The 16,389-nt window shown below is 43.6% G+C and overlaps 1 protein-coding gene across 6 annotated transcripts in view; it reads right to left on the reverse strand.

The window, feature by feature from the left end:
• The window catches only part of ATXN1 (ataxin 1), a 370,404-nt gene that overhangs the window by 153,847 nt on the left and 200,168 nt on the right, over positions 1 to 16,389 (reverse strand). For all 6 annotated transcript variants that reach the window (XM_075052095.1, XM_075052096.1, XM_075052100.1 and 3 more), the window contains one exon: positions 5,266 to 5,385. The gene's annotated coding sequence lies outside the window, so the exon portion shown is untranslated. The remainder of the gene's footprint in view (positions 1 to 5,265; positions 5,386 to 16,389) is intronic.

Below are 16,389 nucleotides of genomic sequence, written 5' to 3' on the forward strand. Positions count from 1 at the left end.
ACTGCCACTCTCTGAAGTACTTTCTGAGATAGATTTGTACGGACAGACGTGGGTAGAAATGAATAATCCAAAAATATCCACAATACATAATGAGCAGAGACTAGAAAAAAAAATATACCACGTACTGCAAATGCAGCCCAAATTGGAACGAATGCCTACAGTAGCAACAGCACAGGAAGAGCAAAATGTTATTGTACATTACTGGCACGCAGCCCGTAATTACAAAAAATACTGCAGTATTCCACAGTAACAGCATAAAATATTATCATTTCAAACAAAGCAGCTGCAGCAGCCTGCCCACAGCAACCACGTCGCAGAGAGCCAGGGGATGAAAGGGCGGCCAGCTGCCGAAGGACTCCCGTTGCAGAGGGTGAGGAGGCCCCGCAGGGTCGGTGAGCTCTAGGGATGGCTTCTTCTCACACCCACAGCTCCACTCCACCAGGGCACGAAGGACCGCTGCTCGGCGGCAAAGGGCTCCCGCATGGGCTCCAGCTGCCGAGCCCTCTAGCAGAGGGGAAGCACGCTGCTTGCTCTGCGTTCGGACCCTTGCTGCAGCGCGCCTTCTGCCAAATTTGCATTTTCACAGTGTCTCAGATAAAATAAAGTCTTCCCCACTCCAGCTCCCCTGTGCTAACCCCTGTGTTACCCAGTCCCCTCTGACACTCTGCCAACAGGTATTAAGAGCGGGCTAGCAAGAGGCTCCCAAGCACTGGTTGACATATGCTGCCGTCACGATGGCTATCACTCGCCTCCCTTAGATGGCGAGCAGTTGCTCTGCTACATATCAGCAAAACAGGAGACGACATGCACGTGAGTTTATTAGTGATATTCTTCTCAACGGCTCTACCCAAAGACCACCAGCACAGAGCACAGTCTCACCAGGGCAAACAGAAAAACCCCGAAAGTTACAATTATGTCTGTCTGCTCACTGGCATGCGCTGCACACAAATCAGCAGTCCTAGCTCATCATTTGTAGAAATAACATCTATCACATTTGGTTTCTATATGGATCATGAAAAAAGACCAGCTAAGGAGCCGTGTGTTTTCTCCGAACCTCATGCATTTGCAGAACTAGCAACCAGAGGAAAAGAAATGCAGAACCCTGAACAGCAAGGTTAGTGGAGAAGGAAACGCCGTTCAAATGGAAGATACAACTCTGAAATTAAGTTTGAAATACACAAACACTGTTTGGGCAGTATCTTTTAGAGATGTTCGAATCATCATGAAAACTGGTTTTCATACTGCCAACCAGAAAGATGATGTTTTTAGGAGGGAACAAATTAACTGCCATACCTAAATACTTCCCAGTTCACCAGCACTTCTCATCTTTCCCATACCAGCTTTTCTCTGCCAAACACAAAGGGGACTGTAGCATATATATGCAATAAACTGCAGTAATATATGCAGTAGATTGAAATACTGCATTTTTGTATCCTCATAAGCCATTCATTGGCTTATGGATTCAAAGTCCCATAGGGAACGCTGCAAATCCACGTTAAAGTCTCTCTGGATTTGACTCTCTGACGTATGTAACAGATGTGTAAAGTAACACATAACCAGATGCCTCTCTAGTAAATGCACAGCTAGAGACTGAAAAGTCCTAAAAATGTTGTGTCCAAGGGCAAAGGATAAGGGAGAGAATAGACTCCCATATCTAGCAAGGAAAGAAAAGTTTAGGCTTTATGAATTTCTTGTCTACAATCATTTTTCATGTCTAATTCAGCTACAGTATCACAAGAGAGTGCTTTTTCGGAGGTGGGGAGTCCAGCCACTGTGGCCTGGTTTGCTCCATGCCAGGCTGATCAACTGTTTCTTGGTGTCTCTGAAACTTCAAGGTCCTACCTCCAAAACCTCCACCATGACTCCAAAGAACTTCATCCAGAAGGGAGGTCTAACTCCTCAGAAGAAAAACCCCTCTGGAAAAAGAGCATATGGCTGTATAAGAGTAATCACGACAGAAGCCCCTCTCCACTCCCTAAGTTGGTGTGTCCTGGCCACAGTGGCTTGGAGAAAATAGGTGGTGTGCTTTCACAATAACCTTCTAAGGCAGAGGAGAATGGTGGGTGAGAAAAAGGCAAGAACTTGTTTAAAAGCCTTAATTTAAAACTTCTGGCTACTCCCATTTTATGGAATAAGTTAAAACCACTCTGCTAGAAACTGTGTGAACCACTGACTTCAGATCTGGATCCTGCCTTTTGCAAAGCTGCTGGTGGGCTTGGATCCAAGGCTTTGGTTCAAGCTCTTATCTACTCCATACTACAATGACTTATACCATACGTCCTTTATAATAAATAGGCTCACAGTGAGGAAGCACACTATTGGCATGGTTCATATTTACATCACTCTTTTGAAAGCCAATGCACATGGTTTAAGGAAAGTCTTGGAAGTATTACAGCTTTCAAATATTTTGCCTTATGTGGTTTACAGCCAGCATAGTCAATGGCTGCGTAAGCTTCACCCATTTTCACGTGACGTGCTAAGCGGTGCGAGTCCCAGGTAATGCCCACCACGACTGAGCAGAATGGGCATGTCGGCAGCGGCACAGGCATGGCCACGTCCCACCACAACGGTGCCCTGGGCTGTGCCACTGCACTCTCCCGGCTTCCCGCAGTGAAGGTTTCCATTCTCTGTCCTCACCACCTCCTCTTTACAAAGGCTCACACACACTTACAGAAACAAATGAACAATTCCATTATGTGCCTGGCAGCCCATGCACTTTCTTTCTGATTCACAATAGAGGCGGCCCATTGAAAAGATCCATATACGGGGGAAAAAATTAAAAAAATCTAAGCAAGTCTCCAGCAAGCACACATACTATCAAAGCCTCATTTCCACTTAACACAAGTTGCTTTGGGAACTAATGCAGCTGACTTGAGGAGAAAACACAAACAAACAAACAACTTCTTTTTCCATTAGCTAGAGACGGGGGGGGGGGGAATAGAACTGGTGCCATCTTTGTTGAAGAGCTCCACGAAACTAATGGTTTAGGAGAGCTGAGGAGCATGGACGGGGGACAATTTGTGACTGATCACTGCCATCTGAACATGGCACGCTGACAGCTGAAAGAAGAGCAGAGAAAGACAAAACAAAACAGGCATGTGTTTAATCTGGGCAGGCTCAGTCCCCTGTATTCACTCCCAGTGAAAAATACAAGGCAGGAGAAAGTCGGTCCCCTCCGCCTGCTCAGCTCGGCGCCCACGTAACTCCCTGGCACACACCACAGGACTTTCTCTGGGCACACAAAAGGGGGCATTATTTCTTCACGTGCTGAAAAAATAATCAAGAAGGGGCAGGAGTAGCGGTACAATTTAATCTTAAAATGCGTATTTCACCACCAAAGAACTTCCCTTTCTTTAATACTCTGCCAATGAGCTCCTGCACTCTCCAATACAAAGAAAACTAAAAAAGGTTACACAATTTTGTGACTGCAACAGAGAGCTGATCAAATGATTATAAAGGCCACACAGATGCTGCGAAGATACCTCCCCCTGAACTTCAATGTGCTCTTCCTCAGAGAGCAACAAGAAGGCAGCTATGAAAGGAAAATCATGCACATTATCCTGGTCTGACATCAGTGAAAAAACAGACAGGAATAAAAGTATTTTGATTTATGCTCTGCAGAGCTGAGGAGGAATGCTTGCCACGAGGAGAGTGGGACACAGAGACAGGAAAGGTGGGCTGAGAGCAATCACACGTGCGTCATTGCGGTGCACTTCTCCCTCTCTCACTAGTTTGGCCAGGACTGGCACCCTACACCTGAAACAGGGCTCACTCCAGAAAGCAAGGCACTTCCCCATCTGAGCCACAGGGTTGGGGGGAGAGAGGGAAGGGTGAGAACTGGAGCCCCTAAAGGTCGTACAGCAGCGGTTTCAAACAGATTTGCATTAATACCTCATTTCACAACTACAAAAATCACCTCAGACTCCTACTGAAAGAGTCTTGTATTCCTGTTTGGGGTCATAGTCCCTAGTGCAAGACCTGCATGTAAAAAGGAGTTGGCTACACTGATTTGCAAAAGTTTTGAACTTTTTGGATAAATCAGTAGAAATGCCTATGGGACTATTACAATTTCCCAAGCAATGGCTCTTGTCCACTGACCAGAAAGGAAATATTTAGCTCCCTGCAGCGAGCCTGTTGATTTCAAAAGAAACTTAATAGCTCTATTCCTACAAAGCAAATACAGAGCAAGCACAAGGGCCGGCTATGCTCTGCTCTCTTCTGAAACCTGGTAAGCAACAAATGTCTGCAAATGCCACCAGCCACAGGTTTTTGATATTCTGCACATTCATGGGATTATATCCCCTGCTTCTTCCATGTTATGTGGGTCTTTTTGATTCTGCAGGTTTCTTACAGTGATTTTGTCTCCTTCAGCACACTTGTGGGGCAGAACAGAGTAAATAACTTGTAACATTTTCTCTTTACTAGACAAAAAAGACTCAGAGGTCATTCTTTTCTGATGAGAAATGAAAACAAAAAAATGAAGACTAGAGGGAAAAGGTGAGCTTTTCCCTGCAACTCACAATTGCCTTTATTAAAAAAAATTAACTCAGGACAACACAATTCGGCCTCAGTCAGGGAACTCTTCAGCTGCTATTCAAATATCCAAGTGCAATTTGCAACTCTAGTTATGAAAGGGGACATTATTTTCTTTATACATTTAACTCTACTTGTTCAAAGACACACTGATGAAGCAATTAAGGCAGACGTATTATTAAAGCTGGTGTAGAATTTACAGGCTCTGCTAAGAAGTTTGGTATTTCAACGAGGTGTTTAAACATAAAAATGAGAACTATGTATTTAATACAAAAATATCACTTAAGAACACTGTAAAATCAGATTACTCACGACATTATCACCAACAGTAAAAGAATTGTATATGCATTTTTCTGGCAGTGTGTTGTATGTTCTTCAATAGCTTTCTTCTGCAGACTTCCCATATGATATAGATCCCAAACTTCGAAATATTTAGGCACATGCCTAACTCTCAGGGAGAACAGCCTCATTGATTTAAACAGGGTTTAACCCTTATATATGTTAACATGATTGCCTGTTTGTAGGATTGGAACTCGTGGGGCCCATTTTCAAAAAGATAAGTGCATTACATATTTTACTGCTGTTTCTGGGTTTGCCATTAAAGTTCTCTCCCTCCCTCTCCCATCTGCTTTTATTGCCTTCGATAGAAATATCACGACACTCTGAGGTAAATAATGATTAATTTAATTACAAACTAACTGTAACTTATGACAAGACCCTCCAATCACTTACCTCAAATGAGTGTTTCAAGATGCAATTGTAAATCTCCTTTTTTCCCCTCTCTCACAGGAGATGTTGCAGCCTTTTTTTTCTGATGTTTTGCATTAAAACTCTTTCCCTGTGCTCCAGGATCTTAAACAAAAACAAAACAAGAAACACTCAGAATGAAAATGTCATTTCAAGCAATTGGTGGGTGGCTCAGGGGAAATCCCTGACCTTTCTCCAATGTATATTTCATTATCTAAAGCAAGTGTGATAACTCCCCCCAGCAGAAGCAGCATGAACGCTCTTCTGTGGGCTGTACTTTAAAAAAAGAAAACAACAAAAAAACCCACACCAAAAAACCACTATTTTAAACCACTCAAAAACATGTTATTTTTAAAATCTGCAATATAGTACACTACAAAATATTCCTTTAAAGCACAATCCAGTATATACCAGACTCCACAGATTTATGAAGGTGAAAAGGGAAGAAAGCCGAGAGATACAAAACAGAAGAAAAATCATTGTGTAAGCTATCAAACTGTTACCCAGGAGAGCAGTCATCAGTTTTATTATTATTACTACCACTGTTATTACCCCTAATAATATGTATATGGCCAACTCCCTAAATCTTCACTGAGTTACGGTAGTATTTCTGTAGTAGCGGTGTGGGGGACGTAGTAGCCGTGCTGGAGAAGCAACGCAGCATTAGCACTACAAAACCCAGCCCGGCTGACGAGAGAGGAAGGAAGGGAGGAGGAGCAACGAAGCAAATGAGTAAGAGAAACTGGCAGGTCTGTAATACAATCAATTCTGACATTCTCCACCATCACCAAAAAAGGTCTGAAAGGTTTTGAATTTTCAGCAAATGCTGCTACCAGAACACTTTCTCACCGCCCCCCATTTCACCCTCCTCCGTCTCCCATACCTGCAGCAAGGCAGGCCAGGAGCCGGCTGGGTATGTAAGCCTCCAAACCAGGCTCTGTCAGCAGGAAAATCCCCTGACTACAAGAAGCAAATGCTGCCAGCCAGTGCAGAGTTCACTTTCCCTCTGAGAGCGCCGTCTTGCATTTGCATGGCCCCTCTGGATTACAGGCATCCCAGTTATTTCTCTCCAAACAACTTTTAGGACCAACAACCATATTCATTCTTGCACACTAAAAAGCCTGAAAGACAAACCGTTCCCAGGGCTACACCTGTGACTGTGCCCATTGAAGCCATCAAACTTTCACAACACAGCAAAGAGCAGGATTTGACCTTGCAGGCATGTAAGCCAGACCACTTTGGTTTTCTTCCTCAGCTAGGACAGACAGACAGACAGCTCTGAATAATATTTTCCATTGCTTTTAATTAAGAAATGGAGACGTTATCCACAGCCTTCTGTGGCTGTACGTACTTCAGAAAATACAACTTTTCCAAAAGCGGTCAGAAATTCAAAAAGTACAGCATTCTATATCGCAGTTTTTTTCCCCACACACACCCCCAGAGAAAACAACCCAACACTCAGAGCAAAGACCACTAATCCACAAATAAGCAGGAAAGTGGGCTTCCCTTGACATCTGCACAGAGGCTGCACCTACATGATCACGCCCCGAAGCTGCTTAGAATACAAACAAATCCAAAATACTCCATTTAAATCACCCTGCCCCACCACTCCACCGTGCTTGTTCTTGCTCACATGGTGTTGCTGCTTGCTTCAAGGAGCCTGCTCTCACTCAACGTGAGTAAAGGTTGCAACAGCCAAGCCTACAGACTCGCAGGAAAAGGATAAAACCCTCTAAAGCTGTGACACAAATCCAGAGAAGGCTGGAAGTTCAAAGTGAAATGAGGACACTCTGTCCATGACTCATGCCACCTAGAAACCATTCTTAATTTAAGAAAAAGCGTTAAAGGGATTATTTTACGGACTGTCACCCCGCTGAATCAACTAGGTTCTGCCTCTCATTTTTCTCCCCGACTCAAATACAAGGTGGCCGGGGATTATATTTTAAGATCAAAATCAGCATAAAATCCTCCTGTTCTCATGTACACACTTACATTTTTAATGCTCTGTTTAAAGAGACAAATAATGTTGTCTGAGGGACAGACTCCCAGCTATCCTCCAGGCTTTTTGCATGACCTATAGGCAAATGCTATGTGACACTTCCTGAAAGGCTGAAATAGCTCTGAATGACACTTGAGCTTCTACAGAGCAACTAAAGTATGAGAGTTTGGCTCCTAATTCACATTGTCACTTAACCCCAATTTTCCCGTGCCTCAGGTTCCCCTTCCTCCACAGCAACGATAACAGTATTCCCCCATCTCAGAAGGCTGATGCGAGGAACACAACACCCATGCTGATTTCATGGACAATGTGGTAACATGGACAAAGTTAAAGATCTCTTAACTGATGTGAGGCTGAAACTTCATGTCCACAGAAAAAGACCCTGTAAACCAAAATGAGGAGTGAGTCATCAGCCTGTCCCTGTGAAACTGTTTTGCTGGATAGTCATTTCACTAGTACGACTCTCTTCTCCTGGGTGCTCCCAGCAAGCGTGGGGGAGACTGAATGGATTCACTGTAGTCACACAACAGCTTCACAGCTGCTGAAAAAAGGGCTATTGTAGCCCTGCATTTTACTATCTCGAGTAGCATACATTAATTTGCTGTACAGCTTCCATTACCCATCTGATCCTTACAGAAACAGGAGCAGCAAATCAGGGTTTGTCAAATGAAAAGAGATTTAACTGTGATGGAGGAAATTTTCTGGTTTTCTTCAAAACAAAACAACAACAAAACACTAAAAATTCAGTGTAACAAAAATACTTCAAACTCGTTCTGACCACCCCCCATCCCCTATCATGATACCATGAACCAAATTTCATGATCAGAAAGGAGCAGCAGGCCTGCCATATGCACATATGCTCTTCCTGCAGTCACTGTCCACTCATGGCTTGCACCTCTGTGCATTTACGATATTTGCTCAGTAACCTGAATGGTATCAAAACCAACTGTGAACTCTTAATACAGAACTATTCAGTCGCACGTACAAAGCCTCACTCAACAGTCAGATAATGCTGGACTTTTCAAAAAAACATGTGATTAGATTTGACAGCCCCTTTCGAAATGTCTTCATTTTTCTCCATAGTGTCTGTTGAGTCAGGGAGGAAGGACAGTCCTGAATTAGGCATGTTCCTCCCAGCATTCAACTACTTCACTCTCCCCCTTCTGGAGAAATGAATGCAGCTTCAAACAAATTAAAGGAGTATTCTGTCAGCTCTTTCATTCTTCCCGGTGCAATAAACGAGGCGGTGTTTGGATTCTCTAGCCCCCAGCAGAGCCAAATGAAGGCACACTCTGAAGTACAAATCCCCCTTCCTCCTCCCATACACACAGCGTTAACCCTGCCAGCTGCGAAGAAGCCCCATTCAGCCAGGGTTCCCTGAAAACAGCAGCATATCACACCTGTGGCACGCTGTACTGCTAACGCCCAAGAATTAAATGATGGTCAATCAGCACACATCTCCCCAAACCGTGGTACTTCCCTCAAAAGCTATGAGACTGCACAAAAATCACGGGGTCTTTTTCTCTGCCTTCTGGCTTTAGAGCCGCCAGAATGCAACAGGTCCTGCGCCAGTCTGCTCTCAGAAGGCTGAAATACTTTGCTTTTCATCAAAGGCCAAGACAGACAATACCCCTTGCTTTGGCAGCCTGGGACCTTAAGAAAATCTCAAATATCACGAGCGTAGCAGCCTGATAAAATGCCACCAGTGGGACCCCTCTTTTCCCCCAGCCTTCCTTCATTTCATAGCGGTGCCTCTCTCAAAAGGCTGATGGAGCTGAACGGACGGAGCTGATTTTCCATTCTAGTCAACTTGTGCATTTGCTATGTTAGCATGACTTGACTCTGATCAAAACCAATGAAAAACCACAGCAGTGGAAACAAAGAATCAAGTAAAGAAATGAAACCCCTGACAAACTACAGAGAAAGACTTGGCTGGTATTTCTGGATTTGGGCAGGCTTGTCCACCACAGACAGGGCTGCCAGCCTCCCTCGTCATCCCCAGGGCAAGCGGTTCTGGGGTGGGCTGGGACAAAACCACCGTAGTACTATCACGCGTGACAGGACAGAGCCAAGGCCAGAGCAAAGTGGATTGCTAAAATACCTCCTCATTTTGGGACTAGCTACGAAGGATGGAGAAATGGCAGCACCGGGCTCTCTGTGCACCTCCTATCACAGGGACGGGAACCCTTCTCCCCAGATCTCACAGGAACGGGCCTGCCGCCCTCCCTTGCCTCTGCCTAGGATCTGGCAGGGTCAGGCACATGTTCCCACTTGGTATTTACTCTTTTTCTTGCCTTCTGCTCGCAAGCACAAACACCATGAACCCCCCTCTTTTCTCAACAGCCCGGAGTGACTTTACCGCGTGGTTTCTGAGCGAGGACTACCGGCCCACACTCACTGCCCACAGGCCTTGATGCAGCCTGTTTATTGTTAAAAGGTGACGCAGAGCCTCGCTCTCCCACTTACCCAGAGGGGTGTTAGGTCTTCGCAACTCATAATCACCCCAGCCTCAACAGGCACCGACCTCAGGCTCTCCCTGGCACCCTCTTAAGTGCCTCCTTACCTCCGCGTCCCAGCACGGCACGAAGGCCTGGGAGAGATGGGCTGCGCCACAAGCCAGCGGCCTCGTCCCGTGGCAGGTCACCCCGCCATACGACTGCCTGCGCTCACCCAGGCACAACCCGCCTTGGCTCCCGGCTTCTAGAAACCAAGAGTGCCAGTAACGTCCACCCGCCCTCTCATGGGCCAAGCTGGTCCGGACGGTAACGTCCTTTTGTAAAACTTCAGTGTGTTCCGCATGAAAAGCAGCAGGTGAGTGAGTCTCTCTGCTAAAGGGCATGCATAGTTTAGAAAGAGATGTTGAGAAAATGAAGTGTGGCATGGTTTGCAATGTCCAGATACATTCTGGGTTCTTCAAATGAAGGGCTCTAGAAGAAAGAAGAAATTTCATGTTCTTCGGGACAGATGAGTCTGGTATTTTTTTCCTATTACCTTCTGCTTTACTTACTTAGCTCACCTATCTTCTAGCTACATGAGGTTGGATTTTGAGATGTAGTTGTTTGCTGCTATATAGAAAGATTGAACAAACAAGATTTCTTATACATTTACTTATCTCCAGTGCCACAGAGTACAGGACACGTCAGCAGAAACCTGTGGTGACCTTTGTTGCAGGAAACTTTGGAGGCCTGACCATAAGTCTTTTTTAGAACAGAAATTTGACTAAGCCATAACCAGCTCAGCACCACTGTAGTTTGGTCGTACTTTTTGAGATCAGCAGAACTATGCCAGCAGCCTGGGCAGCAACTATAATCTTCCAGGCAGAGGTAGAAATGCCGTCCTCTGCCTGGATTCAGTGAGTTGGTTGGCTACAAAAGCCAACCGGCTTTTGAATCTACTCTTTCAATCAAGAAGAGACAGGACACTGAGTAAGACAAAGCTTTTGTGTAAGTCTACTTCTCCAGACTTTTCTTTTTTAAAAAAAACCATCATACTACTGCTTCTGTCATCTCTACTTCCTTTTCTTCAGCACAAATCACAACATGAGCATTTCAGCAAATACCAGGTTTGGTAGTAGGCTCTCTGGGCTGCCAACTGTCAGATCCAGAAAGCAGGACTGTCACATCTGCCAGACTGGCTCTCACACCTACTCTCTAAGGTAACATCATATATTTTTCCAAGTCATGCTAGCAATAATATGACATTACATCTCACTATACCATATGTTCCTTCTCTGTCTTCAGGACACACACCGAAAAGAGCCTACATACCTTTAAATAAAGGATGCCCAGCCAGTGTCTTACGATGACCAACAGCCTCAGTTCCATGCAGTATCTGACCACCCTCTTTAATTTAAGGGCATGAGCACTGTCTCCAGTGGTGCATGCTCATGTCAGCAAGTCAAGCACAACTGCTAGACATGGGTCATTACTGGTTAAGCATTTAATGTGCACTTGGCATTGTATAAGCTCCTTAAAGAAGATACGATCCTTCTTTCAGTAGAAGATTCCTCCTTTCTAACTTCTCAAAACAGCCTTCCTTCTCTGAGGCCTACTCACACCAACCTTCCCCTTTCAGTACTAACTACGAAGAAAAGGGAAGAAAGAACATTAAGAAAGAAAAATTATGAAATGTGTTTTAGTAACTGGTACAACTACAAAATCAGATCACTGAAATACACCTGCCTTTCCATCCCTTCATCCCACAAGGTCCCTACAGTGCACAGCTACCTTACTGCTGTTGTTCAGATCAGGCATGTAGCTTTTGAAGCAAGTCTCCAGATAATCCATCCTGCCTGGGCTTTCGGTTGCACTGTGGGGTGGTCCTGGAGCACGTGAACTGAAACCTTCTTGGGAGGAACTAAACTAAAAGCATCGTGTTCTCCAGAGTGGGCAGTTAGTGGCACCAGACTGCTCAGAAGTAAAAGCAACCCTGATACATGCCTGGTGTAAACCTCAGAATCCCAGCACCAAGTTTTTGACTATACAGATACTCTCCAGTTGAACCACACTACTTGCTGATGTAGGCATAATCATAAAAACCAAATATTCTTCTGTCATTCATCTTTATGCCACCAAATAAGAACATGGTATTATTATATTCTACTGTAATATTGCAACAGTGTAATAGTGACAGCAGCAAGAGCATCTTGAAGCGAACAATGCAGAGAGAACAGATCAAAGTAGTTTCAGCTACAATAACTAACCTAATTTCCGTAGTTTTACAATGATTTCTTCTACTCTTTAAAATATTTTCTCTTCATCTTGCACCAAAATAGTAAAGAACAGTTATCGAAGGGAAAAAGTAAAACAAACTGGATAAGAAGACAGAAAAAAGTACTACCTTACCCCCAACTAAACCCCATGAAAAATAATAAACTTTAGGCATTTGTTGTTGTAAAAACAGCCAGCAGAAAATTTTGGGCAGTAGTGCTTTTTTAAGGTGACTATGTTGTCATCTGAGCTTACATCAAATATGCTCTGGCACTTTTTCTCATGGTGGATCTTATGTTCTCTTTCTAAATGCCATTAAAAAGACCCCAAAATTCTTGAAACTTCTCATAACTAATTCAAGTAATAAGACAGTCATCACACTTTTTTCAGTGCATGAAAGTCTAAGAATCCTATGACATGACATCTGACTTTCTCAGTTACCTTTTGCCACCTACTAATAAGCACCTGCTGAGCCTATGGAGGTTTGCAGGCCACATGGAGGTTCTGCAGGCCACTGGCTAGAAGCCACCTGTCTACACAAGCCACCACAGTTGTTGAAAACATTATCAGGAAGGCAAAAAGGATCTTTTCCTCATAAGCTGTTTGTCCCTCACAGTAACAAAAGCATAACACTCAAGAGTTTCACTGGAAGTTGCTAAGAAATACCTTGTGATGGAAACCTCCTTGTGTTCCCAGTGCAGGAAACCAACTAAACCTTGTTGCTCCATCTGTTCAACTTCTGTTAAACAATTCTGGACCTTGCAGCCAATTCATGAGTAAGAGTGACACTGACTGCTGTGCTGAGGACCTGGCCGAGGCCAAATGAAATCCTTTCCTAATACTTGAATACTTCTTGAAAGCTTCTCTGTTCTTCCACGTGCCTTCCACTGGCCCTCCACACAGGAGATGACTCCAAGCTCACTGTGAGCAGGAAGCCCAAGCGTGGAGGAAGTCTGTGTAAAATCCAGAGTCTCACTTCACCACCACTGTCCATTTTCATGAATGAAAAGGGCAAAGTCAGTAGGGGAAGCTGGGCCCTTTCACAACTGCTACCATGCAGTTTGTCCTCTCTCTTCAAAGCATTGTGGATCTGTGTTCCGTTTTCTTCCAGGATAATCATTCCTATGTATTAAATCAGCCAGAGACATGGTTTCTAATGTGGTTAATTTTTTAAGATGGCACAGCTTTATGCCTAATGCCTCATCTTGCATTTTCAAGAGCTATCTGAGAAGGTCCGGACCTTTAATAACTGATCTGTGCATTTAAACCGCATTCACTAGTGACTCTACCCACAGGACAGAAGAGGTGAGTGGCTGAACTCTAACCGCCCAGCTCAGCTGCACAGGCCAGCGCCATGTTACGTCTCCCACATAGCCCTGGTCACACCACTCTGTCTTGGGCTCCATTTGCCTCCTGCAGAACATGGGAAACGAGTGAAGATGCTGTTGGTTTAGAGCAGGGGAAAGCTGGAAACCTAAAAATACTACACTTACTAGGAAAGCATAGGAGAAGTAAAGGGAGTTAGGATATTCTCCCTTCTTCAAAGACCAAGTAGTCCCACAAGCAGTGGAGTCCATGGAGGCTGGTTTCTTGTGGCTTTGCCTCTCGCAAGTAGGTGACCACATGCACAGTAAGATGCACATTCTGAGCAAAGCTAGCCCCGCGCTGGGAGCACTCACAACGGCTCGCACCCCAATGTGCTCTCACATCTGTGGTAACACGGGCAAGCCTTTGCTAATTTCTCTCGTTGTCCTATATCCAACTGCCCGTTTCACAAAACTGCTAGGAGTTCGAGGACTTCGTGATCTCAACCCGTCTGTTCAATTTAGCTGGAGCTGGCCAGTAGATTCCAACATTACTGCAGGGAAACTGAGAGATAGCGTGCTCCAGAAAGAAAACAAACTAAAATATCTGTCTTGGCCCATGAAAAATTACGTTGAGCTGGCAAAAAAAGGTAAACAAATGGATCTGATGTTAAAACTCGGAACTGCAGTACCAGTTCTGCAAGATTCATTAGGAGGTTTGTTTTACTTGTGCTGGTTACTTTACTTAGGCCCAGGGAGGTTTATTTTACTTATGGTGGTTTGAAACACAGCTTTACTTTTACTTACTGTGAATTGCATTCTGCTTATGAATAATATTAGGTATTTTTTCTAGGAAATTAATTTGTAATCTTTCCTCCATTCCATTTCTTAAACACATCCAGTTTACTATTGTAACTTGTTTGTGATATTACTAAATTGCAACTACAGAAAGTGGGACAACATTTTGTTCCTATGCAAGACAGGAAAAGTGTATCTGTAGACTTAGGTACAGATAACATTCAAATCTGCTTCAGATGACACAGGACAAGTAGGTGTCTGGGGGTTTTGGGGAGAGGTGAGATAGAGAAAGGGTTTTTCCCCTGGAGGATCGAAACAAGATATTTTCCCTTAATGTGATTCATAATATAAGACAGATAATGACAACGTTGGGAACAAAGCTAAGTTTACAGAACATTCACAACGTTGCATATGGCTACATATGTCTTATTAATTTTGGTGAACAGAGTTTGTAAACAGAAAAAAAACCCAAACCTCTAATTTATTTACGATATTGTACCTCTTTACATACACACACATGCACTAACATGGGCTGTAGTGCAGTCTAATCTCTCCAGCATTTATTCAGACCTAGGACAAAACTGCTTTCAACCTGCAAATATTTGTCATGACAAAGCTAGCACTCAACAGTCTCATTTTCCAGCACCCACCAGCGTCAATTTTAATATTATACTGTCTTTTCCAGCATTCCTCGATCTTACACCTAGAGTTTCTCTTCAGGGTCTACAGCTAGTGACTGCAACACCACACAGCTTTCCTATCACTCCCGTCCTGCAGAAAATGAAAGTAACCCTTCAGCCAGTCTCTGCAGGATGACCGAGGTTTGCAAAGAAACCAACTGCACAACTTTCTTTCAAATGGGCAAAATAGACAACATCCTGCTTTCAGTAACTGCTATATTACTATAAAAAGCCAATGATCATTACTTAATTGCTTTAAAAGAAGTAGAGCAATGTCTAAAAAGTTACAAACACACCTCCTTGTACTAGTCCCCGGACTCATATTTTCTGCTAAAATGCACGTGCCTCAACATATAGATATACATTTAAATTTAATGTAAACTAGATTAATCAACTTAAGGCTTTAAGCAAAAATTAAGAGATTTTGAAAGTCAGCAAGGACCATTATGGTCCTTTAGGTTTATGCTAATCCATATGATAGGCCGTACAATTTCAGCCTAGAATCCCCTCCATAGTGGGAATCATCCTTCCATTGCATATGAGTGAGTAGCATTGAGCTCAGAAATTTGCAGCATAGCATTTTCAGAAAGACATTCAAACTCTATAGAAAGATTTCATCCACCCGTGAATGTACTACTTTCCTAGGTATTTCCACAGTTATTACCGGGATCTTCTCATTATCATTAAAACAAACTGTTCATCACTGTGAAAGTGAACTGTTGCACCTGCTCTCCGAAGTTCCAATGAGTGTGCTTTTCATCAAGCATTGACACACATTTGAACTATAGAAAAATGTTTAATTAAAAAAAATAATAATTTCACTCTCATTTGAGTATTTTTTCAGAAGTGCTTTCCACATATCTTAAAAACTTCCTTAAATTAACATTTGCTATTTAAAATTCGTGTCTTTGAAAAGTAACAGCAGCTGATCTGCACACAAAAACATAAGATATTTTAATTTGTTCCACCTTTTTGGAGCACTGAAGATTACTGACATACATGAACAAACAGACATGGATTCCCTCCACTTCATATCCCATCAGCATCATGAGCCACCCACTGGAAGTCAGAAGACTTGTAATTTGGGGGTTTTCCTGCATTATAAGGTTTTGCTGCAAACTCTCCAGAATGAGCCAACAGGGCTCTTTCAGGCCCCAAACCATTTATGTGCTTAACTTCAGGGGCTTCAGGAAGTGAGCAGACTGCTCAGATTTGCAAGTTAAACACCCGCACAGCCAGAACCGTAATCCAAGCCAGGCAGCGGTACCACTATTAACTGTCTGGAGGAGCTGAACACGTCCCCTCTGCTCCTCCAGCTCTCCCTCTCTTTGTGTTTCCAGGAGCAAGAAGAAGGATAAATGGGCCTTCTACTATTTGTACTTATCACCTGTTAGTCACAGTAGTCTGAAAGGCAAGCTGACACATTCACTCATTTTTACTGCTTCCAGTATTTACAGTATTATTTCTCTAGGACTGTGAAGTAGCTGCCAATTCTTACTCGAATGTGGCATGCAGAAGCTCATGTATATGAAAAAACATGATCAAACAATATGCAGCTCATTAAAGAAGTTTACAACTCCATTCCCTACCCTAATACTTTGGTTTTATCTCCTGGAAGT

The sequence above is a fragment of the Buteo buteo genome, chromosome 20, assembly GCF_964188355.1.
Source record: "Buteo buteo chromosome 20, bButBut1.hap1.1, whole genome shotgun sequence".
Lineage (NCBI taxonomy): Eukaryota > Metazoa > Chordata > Aves > Accipitriformes > Accipitridae > Buteo > Buteo buteo.